The sequence below is a fragment of the Mandrillus leucophaeus genome, unplaced genomic scaffold (assembly GCF_000951045.1).
Source record: "Mandrillus leucophaeus isolate KB7577 unplaced genomic scaffold, Mleu.le_1.0 Scaffold130, whole genome shotgun sequence".
In the NCBI taxonomy this organism is placed as follows: domain Eukaryota; kingdom Metazoa; phylum Chordata; class Mammalia; order Primates; family Cercopithecidae; genus Mandrillus; species Mandrillus leucophaeus.
In genome coordinates, this window is record NW_012101255.1 from 2,320,018 (window position 1) to 2,329,856 (window position 9,839).

Below are 9,839 nucleotides of genomic sequence, written 5' to 3' on the forward strand. Positions count from 1 at the left end.
ACCCGGGAGGCGGAGCTTGCAGTGAGCCGAGATCGCGCCACTGCACTCCAGCCTGGGCCACAGAGCGACACTCCGTCTCAAAAAAAAAAAAGAAAAAAGAAAAAGAAGAAAAAAAAAAAAAAAAGAAAACAACTGCATGCTGCTTGGTATATAGTAAACATACGACAAATGTTAGCTAATAATAATAAATTAAAATGAAATATTGAGTAGTGACAAAATGATAGAGGAATTGACAGCACACCATGATTGCATATATAAGCTTATTTCATTTTAGCTGAATTTAAATATATTATAACTAAGCCATGAAAAATGTTTAAACCATATGCAATTGTTCAGTTTAATAGGAGAATCTATCAGAGTTTTTCATATAATTTTCTTAGGTATTGATAAAAGTAAATACTTAACAGAAAAATCACAAATACTGAAACAACTAATCTGACATTCTGAATTGTTAATTATATAAATAAAGTGTTAGTAAAAAATACAAGACTATAGAATTTACATATTATTGTCATCCTTATTGACAGTTTTAAGGAACTCAAAGATATACTTCAAGCAGGGAATTACAGTTCAATTGATTGATTCATTTACTAATTTTCTTTAAGTCTCTCTTTATTACCTAATATATACTTAGAAACAAAAGTTGAATTCAAGGGTTACCTTTAATGTAAAATATAAAATATCAAATGTTTAAATATATTTAATAACAATGCTCAACTCACTATGATACAATGTTTTCTAACTTTTCTACTTCAACAGTCAGCAGAAATTTTCTAGGAACCATAATCTTGAATATTCCAAATGTACAGCTATGTGCACAGCCATTAGAAAAAACAATTGTTTTATTTTACCTAGTTACAAATACTCCAGATATACCTTTGAGGGAAATTAACAAAACACAGAAAAGCAAAAATGAATAAAAGTCACATATAATCCTATCACTTGGAGATAAACTGTATTTGGGTTGTACCATAGTAAAACAAGTATTTATTGACTTCCCATTCTATGAAGGTGTATTAGTCCATTTTCACACTGCTATAAAGATACTACCTGAGATTGGGTAATTTATAAAGAAAATAAATTTAATTGACTCACAGTTCTGCATGGCTGGGGGAGCCTCAGGAAACTTAAAATCGGGCAGAATGGGAAACAGGCACTTCTTACATGGTAGCAGGTGAGAGAGAGAGAGAGAGAGAGGAGGGAGGAAGAGGGGAGAAGAGAGAGAGGGAGAAAACTGTTAAACACTTATGAAAGGATCAAATCTTGTGAGAACTCACTATCACAAGAACATCATTGAGGAACTATCCTCATGATCCAATCACCTCCCACCAGGTCCTGCCCTTGACACGTGAGGATTATGGGAATAACAACTGAGATGAGGAGATTTGGGTGAGGACACTAATCAAACCTTATTAGCAGGCCCAGGTTTTGGGGTTTTTTTTGTTTTTTTTTTTTTTGAGATGGCGTCTTGCTCCGTCACCCAGGCTGGAGTGCAATGGCACGATCTCAACTCACTGCAATCTCTGCCTCCTGGGTTCAAGTGATTCTCCTGTCTCAGCCTCCCAAGTAGCTGGGATTACAGGTGTGCACCACCATCCCTGGCTAATTTTTTGTATTTTTAGTAGAGACAGGGTTTCACCATGTTGGCCAGGCTAGTCTTGAACTCCTGACCTTACATGATCCACCCATCTCAGCCTCCCAAAGTGCTGGGATTACAGGTGTGAGCCACCATGCCCTGCCAGCAGGTCTAGTGTTAAACTCTGGAACTGCTTGGGCCACAGGGAGGTGGGAAGCAACTCTGTACTATTAGACTGTTCCCTCCTGAACAATTGATGGCCCTTGCTCTCTGGGCTGGAGACTTGGTCTGTAAAATCTGCTCTAGAGTGTCAAGCTACATTCCACATAAAATAGTTGTGTGTGTGATGATGTTCTGGGGACCCAGATGGCCATGCACAGCACTATGTAGTAACACAGACTCTAAATTCTAAAAACACACATGCAATGATAACTTTTTCCAGTGGTTGTCATCTTTGATTGGGTAAGGAAAGCTAGTGCTCATTGAAATTTTGACAGAACTTAAAGCCCTGCTTGGTTTTAAAGAAACTTGATGTCCAGAACCGAACTCATAAGACACAAATAATCAGGTGATTATTCTTGTGTAAAAAGTGGTCTTCTTTACTAAAGCATTTCCTGCTATCACTTTTTAATTCTACTACATTAACTGAACAGGGGCTACTGTGAGTTATTTTCAGTTGAGTTCCACAAATATACTGAAATTTTCTATTTAATTTACCAGAAATTTATTTAAAGTATAAATTTTCAAGAGCATACTAACTGTATACACCTCTAAATATCTCAAAATTTGACTCTTGCTTGGAACTGTGGAGGAATCCAGCTCCATGATTTAGCCATACATTGTTTCTATTAACATTAGTTCCATTAGAATGCAACTCAATAGATGGGGTTTCCAAACTTTGCTAAAATTGCATCGGTTTGCAAAATAGCTATAGTTGTGTTAAGATTCATATCTTCCATAACAGCTTCTAATATTAAACTTTAAAGATCTTAAATTGCTTTAGGTATGTTATTGGGTTCTCAGATAGGTCTTTCTTGTCATCTTTTCTCCTGTGGTCCCCTGTCATTATTGGTATCAAAACCATCTCATTGACTGACTTCTTCAAATGTCAGCATAAAAGAAAATATGAGTCCAAAATGTGTCTGTCACCTTGCAGGCTCATTCTCTGAGAAATATTTTTTGGTGTATATTTAATTAAATAAAAGGCATAGTGCTCAGCAATTGCCATTTTGACATATTCCATTTAAGGATTGATTGCATTTTCTAATATTTGTGAATGATATTAATATTCAAAAAAGAATCACAAGGGACCATCTGGAGTTGAACAGAAAGCAAGTGTTCAATAAATGACTCTCAGAAAGACTGCCCAACAGTTTTATATGTTGCTGGTGAGAATGTAAATTGGTAGAACCTTTCTGGAAAGCAATTTCGCAATCTATGATTTGATTTATTAATTCCATCTGGGAATTTATAAATAATAGGAAATAATAAAAGATGCAAAGATATTTGTACAGAGATGCTGATCATGTTAATTGGTAAAATGGTGAACATTAGAAAAAACTGAAAACCCCTCCATATGGGATTGGTTAAATAAATATATTACCTCATTTTGATGGTGTGGCTGAGACTGCTTGCTGGTTGCTCAATCTCCATTCTCCTCTTCTTTGTTGTTAACAAGACTCTATATTATTGGAGCCAGCAACGTGCTTATTAATAATACCGTATTTCACAGCTTTCCTTTCAGGCAAAGATGACCAATGAGATAAGAGCAGAAGTCCTTGGGTGGGACTTCCAATTGCCTGGATCCAGCTGCCTTGATCACTGATATGATGGCTGAAACTCCAGAAGTCATTTGGGGACCATAAGAGAAAAGCCAGGAGAATTGTAGTGACTGCAATTCTGACATTCTTGAACCACTGTAACAAAGCCAACAACTGCCTCCTTCCAGATGTCTCATTATATGAGAAAAAAATAATAAACCATTATATGCTTATGCTAGTCAAACTCTGTTAATAGCAGCCAAACACAAGTCCTAACTGACACAGATGAAACATTTTGCAACCATTTAAAATTATCCTTCTAAAAAAATAGAGTATAATATTAAATGAGAAGAATATAAAACTCTGTATGTGGTATGTCTATTTTGTTATTAAATTAGACATATACATTATATATGAATGAATACGGTTATGTAATACATTAAAATGTTGATAGTGCCTGTCTCAGGATTATGTTTTTTTGTTTTGTTTTGTTTTTCGTTTTTTTTTTTGAGATGGAGTCTTGTTCTGTTGCCCAAGCTGGAGTGCAGTGATGTGATCTCAATTAACTGCAAGCTCTGCCTCCTGGGTTCACACCATTCTGCCTCAGCCTCCTGAGTAGCAGGGACTTCAGGCGCCCGCCACCACACCCAGCTAATTTTTTGTATTTTTAGTAGAGACGGGGTTTCATCATATTAGCCAGGATGGTCTCCATCTCCTGACCTTGTGATCTCCCTCCTCGGCCTCCCAAAGTGCTGGGATTATAGGCGTGAGCCACTGCGCCGGGCCAGGATTATGGGTTATTTATTACGATGATGATTTATGCTTTTTTATGTTTTTAAATTTTTCAACTTTGAGAATATTTTAAAAATGTTTTTGAGATTGCCCAATATGTACACATGACTGGTGGGAGGGTAAATTGGTTACATCTACACATTTTGTAGAGCAATTGGTCAACATAGATTAAAAGTTTTGATAGTTTTTGTAACTTTAGCTTTCTATTTTCACTCTGAGGTGTCTATCTTGGTAAAATGAGACCCAAACAAAGAATTATGCACAGTGATGTTTACTATAACATTACGTATGATACCAAAAAAATGAAAACAAACTCAATGTCCAACATTAGGAAAGTAGTTAAATAAATTATGATATATCCATCTTATTTTACAAATACATAGAAGTTCCAGTTAAAGCAAGAAAGAGAATAGTTTGGAACTAGGTTTAGAGTTATTTACATATTTTCAAATCCCCCCACTCACTGAGGCAACAATGGGCATAAGTGGAAGGGAGGGGTAGAAAACATTTCTACCCTCAGCTGGAATTAGATTTCTGTCTGAATTTCTGTCTGAATTTCTGTCTGAATCCACGGCAGGAAAACAGCTTTGTTGAGAAAAAATAATTTTCTTTTCTTTTTTTTTTTTTTTTTGAGACAAAGTTTTGCTCTGTTGCTCAGGCTAGAGTGCAGTGGCTTGATCTCGGCTTAATGCAACCTCCGCCTTCTGGGTTCAAGCGATTCTCCTGCCTCAGCCTCCTGAGTAGCTGGGACTATAGGCATTCACCACTATGCCCAACTAATTTTTGTATTTTTAGTAGAGACGAGGTTTTGCCACATTGGCCAGGTTGGTTTCTAACTCCTGACCTCAGGTGATCTGCCTGCCTTGGCATCCCAAAGTGCTGGGATTATAGGCAGGAGCCATCGGGCCCTGCTGATAGAAGAGTTTTCTAAACTGTGTTAATAGGTTAAGGGCCAATCCTAGCAGAGTCAGTTCTTCAAGTTCTTTCTCTCTGCCATGGAAATGAGACCTCGAGATTGCCTGTCTAGGTAAAAGGAAGATATGGTGTTCTAGGTAGGGAATCTTGGAGTTCACCCCTTCCTGCTCAGAGGAAGCAGCAGCTGCCCTTTGTGCTCCACATCATGGGCCCTTGGCTTGCTTATGGTGCTGTGGAGCCTAAGTAGAGGCTGCCATTCGTGATGATAGTCCGCAGCAGGGCCCACCTTTCATCTCTCCATTTCTCTGCAGCCACACTGGGGAGTGGGTTGGATACCTCAACCAATGGAAAATGAGAGTCAGTGAATAAACCTCCCAACCTCCCATCCTTTGGAAGCACCATTCTGAGGTGCCTTCTACCCAACATCCCCAGAAGTTCCCCAGTAGGATTGAACCCCAATTGCCCAATGGCAACTAGTGCAACAACACACTTTGTTTTAGCTTTTCCTTCTTTCCCATTTCTTCCCTGTTCTCACTTCTGCACTTTTGTTTCCTGGAATCACCTTCCAAGTAAACAACCAGCATCCCGATCCTTACCTCCGGCTCTGCTTTCAGAGAAAACCAACCAAGACAAATGGAGTGTGGGAAAAAAGAAAAGGCAGAGAGGTATGGACTCTCTTTTGCCCCAGTTTGGAAGCTCAGAAACATTGAGTAATAACTCATTTCACCTGGTATATTTGACCAACATTTTTTTAATTTAAAAAATGAATAAAAAAGAATATAGCAGAGTGCATATCATGTAGAAAGGGGAAGTACAGTCTCATGAAACTTCTGTTTCAGCAATGTGTATGTGTCAGTTTGTGTGTACAGCATCACAGTGTATGATGTATTTCTTCCTGTGGATTGCGGTATAAAAGCTGGAAGGCCTTTTCTGGTATCAAGAGGATACTAGGCTGGGTGCGGTGGCTCACACCTGTAATCCCAGCTGAGGCAGGTGGATCACCTGAGGTCAGGAGTTCGAGACCAGCCTGGCCAACATGGTAAAACCCCATTTCTACTAAAAATACAAAAATTAGCCAGGCATGGTGGTGCACGCCTGTCATCCCAGCTACTCGGCAGGCTGAGGCATGAGAATCATTTGAACCCAGGAGGCGGAGATTGCAGTGAGCAGAGATCATGCCACTATACTCCAGCCTGGGTGACAGAGCAGACTCTGTCTCAAAAAGAAAAAAAAAAGGCCAGCCGTGGTGGCTCATGCCTGTAATTCCAGAATGTTGGGAGGCTGAGGCGAGTAGATCACCTGAGGCAGTAGTTCGAGACCAGCCTGGCCAACATGGTGAAACCCCGTCTCTACTAAAAATACAAAAATTAGCCAGGTGTGGTGGTGGAGGTTGCAGTGAGCCGAGATTGTGACACTGCACTCCAGCCTGGGGACAGAGCGAGACTCCGTCTCAAAAAAAAAAAATTAAAAAAAAAAATAAGAGGATACTTCATGGGTACAAGGAATCTCTGTTGTGCTCCAACAAAATCACCTAAATATTTAAAAGAAAATTTTAACGACATGGGAAACTACTTGTGAACCATTACCAAGATTGGGACTTGAAGTAATTGGTAACAATTTTAAAATATTGAACACAGTATAACTTCAACTATGTGAGGAAAAAAACCGAAGTAAAAAACCAGAATCATTCACTCATTTCGAGCTTTATCCAATAGGTAGATTCCAAAAACACCATACACAATTTAAAGGTACCTAAATTAAAATAGGTGTTCTCATATGAAATCAGGCAAAAGCAGGAGACACATTTTTAAAGGTCACAATGAAGCTATTTTTTTTCTGGCTTTTCAAGTTAATATGAACAATAATTAATGATTTGGCTTGGGGGAAGCTGAGCCAAAAAAATCATGTTCATTCACGAAGCAAACAAACAAAAGGAGACTGCTGATACCTAGTGAACCACAGACAACAGCGAGCCTATCAACAGCTGTGTTACTCTGTCTTTCCTAGGAGAAGAATTCTTCCTTTAGAAGGCGGCCATGTGCATTATCAGCACTAAAATCTTGGTCACCAGAAAGTATTGTTCTGAGGGTGTTCGCACTGAGCATGCCCTGGTAAGTGCTTTGACTGACAACCTCCCGGTGGACTCCAAGGTTGAGAGGCTTCTATTACTCAAAAAGCCAGAGGCCTGCCTGAGCTACTGACATTTTCCAGTCATTGCCGCATTTCACAATCTCCATAAGGAGCAGGACTCTGCAGCTCTTGTTCCACAGTGCCTGGAACTGTGTTTTCTATGCAGAAAAAAAAACATTTGTTGGATGAAAGAGGGAAAGTGAAGGGAGCACCTGTTCACAGATCCTAATCTTAGAAACATTCACAGCCCCAGGGAGGAAGAGGAGGCTGAGTGATGGTCCTGCTTCATGTGGCTGCAACAGCTGTATACCTTCCAGCATTGGCTGCGGCCTCCTGGGCACTTCAGACTTGGCAGTTTCCACAGATTCTGCTGCCATCACCCATTTAAAAGACAATTGTGTGTGTCTGCTTTGAAAAAGGTGTGATGTTTTCACTGCTTTATTGAAAAAGCATGTAAGTTAATTGTTAATATGTTGAGTGGAAGGCATATATAGCAAAATATTAATCATGTTTTCTTCTAGATAATGGGGTTATAGGAGGCAGCAAAATTACTAGGAATTTTAGCTCCTGTTTTGGGCCAAGCCTTGAACCAATTTTCTATATACTAGAACTATATTTTATTCTTGCATTAACCAGTGAGACAGGTACCATTATCCTTATGTCATAGAGGAGGAACATGTTTAATATTATTAATAGTGAATAGTTATTGAGCAAAAAAGATGAGCCAAAAATAATGCTGAAAGCTTTACTTACTTCTCACAACAACCCTATGAAAAAAGTACATTTATCTTCCCGTTTTACAGATAGGGAGAAGTAAGGCTTTAGAGAGGCGACTTGAGAGGAAAAAGTGAACAGAGCAGGTCTAGTGGTTTACTCCTTGCTCTCTCCAAAGGAACCATGATTGGCCCTTCGTCAACCCTTAGGAATGTGGCCCTGAGAGAGTTCTTCATGTTATAATTGATAATTTTGCTTTATACATCTGATCAATGGACCATGTCTTACTTGCTTGTCAAGTTGCCTTGCACTAACGTCAAGGTTGTTGATGTGCACCTGGTTTCATTGTTGGGTCCTGGATTTTGGTTGCCATGGTAGATTGTGTAGCAGGATGTTCCTATGCTAAGAGCCTCTGTAGAAAGACCTTAGACCCTGAGACTCAAAGAGTCTTCCCTGGGCAGAGACATTTCACCCATGTCTCTGAATTTCCCTGCCAGAGAGGTCACTCTTGTGCGGCCTTGGATGAAAAATAACTGTGGAAGCCTGTGCCTGACCTCTCTGGACTCTAAAGATGCTTTTGCTGATGCTTTTTCCTGATGCTTTTGCTCTGTATCCTTTGCTACAGAAAATCCTAGTACAAACTGCTGCTGAGTCTTGTGAATTCTTCACTGAATGAAACACTATCCAAGACCATGCAACTATAAGGTGGTAGAAATAGAATTCAGGGGCAGGCAGCCTAGCTTCTAGCCTGTTCTCCTAATTATCTACTACCATCTAACTAGCACACAATAGATACTGTACTCAAAATTAGTGCTTGTAACATTATTATTTCTTCACTTCTTTTACTTTCTAAATCTTTGATGAGCATGCAATATTTGATAATCAAAGGGATAAAAAATTTGAAAATATCCATGGTTAAGAGAGAGAAACAAGAGAGGATCCAGAAAAAGAAACAGACTAAAAGAAGGTACATTGAAGTGGTACAATGTAATGAAGTGAAGGAGCAAGTTTAAAGATAAGGCAGTTTTATAGGATAAAATCTTCCCAATATTTGGGTAGAAAATGATTTATTAGATAAGACACATACAGTATGAATCATAAGATGAAAAACTGGTAAACTTGACCTCATCAGCATTAAAATTTCTGCTCTGTTAAGACAGTGCTAAGAAACTAAAATGGCAACTCACATATTGAAAAACATGTGTAATAAATATATCTGATGAAAGACTGATACCCAGTGTACATAAAGAATCTTCACAACTTAATTAAAATATTAGAAATGAGCAAAATATTTGAACAGATATTTTATAAAAGAAGATATAGAAATAGAAAATAAATATAAAAAAGATTCTCAATATGATTAATGATTAGGAAAGTATGAATTAAAATCACAATGAGATATGACTACACACCTGCCAGATGGCTATTAAAGACTGACAATGTGGAGCAACTGGAACTCTTATACATTTCTGTTAGAAATTCAATCAGCTTGGAAAAACAGTTTGCAGTTTCTTAAACATACATAAGCTGCATAGTGTAGTGCTCCCACTCCTATTTACCCAAGAGAAGTGAAAACATATGTCTGCTCAAATATTTATGTATTAATGTTCATGGCTGGGCGCAATGACTCATGCCTGTAATTCCAGCACTTTGGGAGGTCGAGGCAGGTGGATCAAGAGTTCCAGACCAGCTTGGGCAACATAGTGAAATCCCATCTCTACAAAAATTACAAAAATTAGACAGGCATGGTGGTACGCGCCTCTAATCCCAGCTACTCGGGGGACTGAGGTAGGAGGATCACTTGAGCCCGGGAGGTTGAGGCTACGGTGAGGCGAGATCCCACCTCTGCACTCCAGCCTGGGTGACAGAGCGAGACCCTGTCTCAACAACAATAAAGTGTTCATAGCAGCTTTGTTCATAATAGCTGAAACCTGAAAACCACCCAAATATGT

At 38.9% G+C, this 9,839-nt stretch overlaps 1 long non-coding RNA gene across 1 annotated transcript in view; it reads right to left on the reverse strand.

Annotated features, from left to right (window-relative positions):
* LOC105534089 overlaps positions 1-9,839 on the reverse strand; it is a 125,210-nt gene that overhangs the window by 14,325 nt on the left and 101,046 nt on the right. The window contains exons 2-3 of the long non-coding RNA XR_001005208.1: positions 3,180-3,528; positions 1,096-1,159 (exon numbers count right to left, since the gene is read on the reverse strand). This is a non-coding gene — a long non-coding RNA (uncharacterized LOC105534089). The remainder of the gene's footprint in view (positions 1-1,095; positions 1,160-3,179; positions 3,529-9,839) is intronic.